This window comes from Peromyscus leucopus, chromosome 3 (genome assembly GCF_004664715.2).
Source record: "Peromyscus leucopus breed LL Stock chromosome 3, UCI_PerLeu_2.1, whole genome shotgun sequence".
Classification (NCBI taxonomy): domain Eukaryota; kingdom Metazoa; phylum Chordata; class Mammalia; order Rodentia; family Cricetidae; genus Peromyscus; species Peromyscus leucopus.
In genome coordinates, this window is record NC_051065.1 from 84,993,237 (window position 1) to 84,993,985 (window position 749).

Sequence of the window (749 nt, forward strand, 5' to 3'; positions counted from 1 at the left end):
GGGGGCTGCTGCAAAGTTCTCACTCTTTACTTATTCTTCTTAGAAGGCACCTAGTCCATACTGTGCTCTCATTCACCAAAGTGTCATCTCCACATGTAATACCATACCAACACAGGAAGAAGGCTCCTCCACAGATTGAGAAACAGTGAAGAAACCTGATAAGGCTGTGGAACTCTGATGTCTGCCCCAAATTGCTTTTCACAGGAAAGCAGGTAACACACCAGACAGGGAAGAACCACATCCCAGTAGGCAGATCACTGGGACAAATGCAGGCTTTGAAGATGTTGATTACAATTAAAGAAGAATTATATAGATCGTGAGAGTATGCACACTGTGTACTAAGCATAGCCTGCAATAGCTGGGTTAGGTCATAGCCATATTTCCAGGAGAAACTCTTTCATTACAGAAACCATATATAAAATTTCTAGAGCCAACAATTATGCCAGATTCAGACATGTCAGTGTAAAGCTTAAGCAAGACTTTGAAAGGCAGTAAAACTTAATCTCTAAATGAATATACTAAATGAATAAACCAACTTTCTTGTTTCATGTCCCTTAGATAATAAAATATACATAATGCTTTTAAAATATTCAAAATCTCAATTCTACTTAGGAAAATAAAAAAGAATATGGATAGACATCTCAGCAGTTAAAAAGCTAAATAAGAATTTAACAAACACACATCATTAAAAGGAAGTATTAAAAATGAAGTTCAAGAAATTAAAGAAAAATTTTAAATGTTTAAAATTT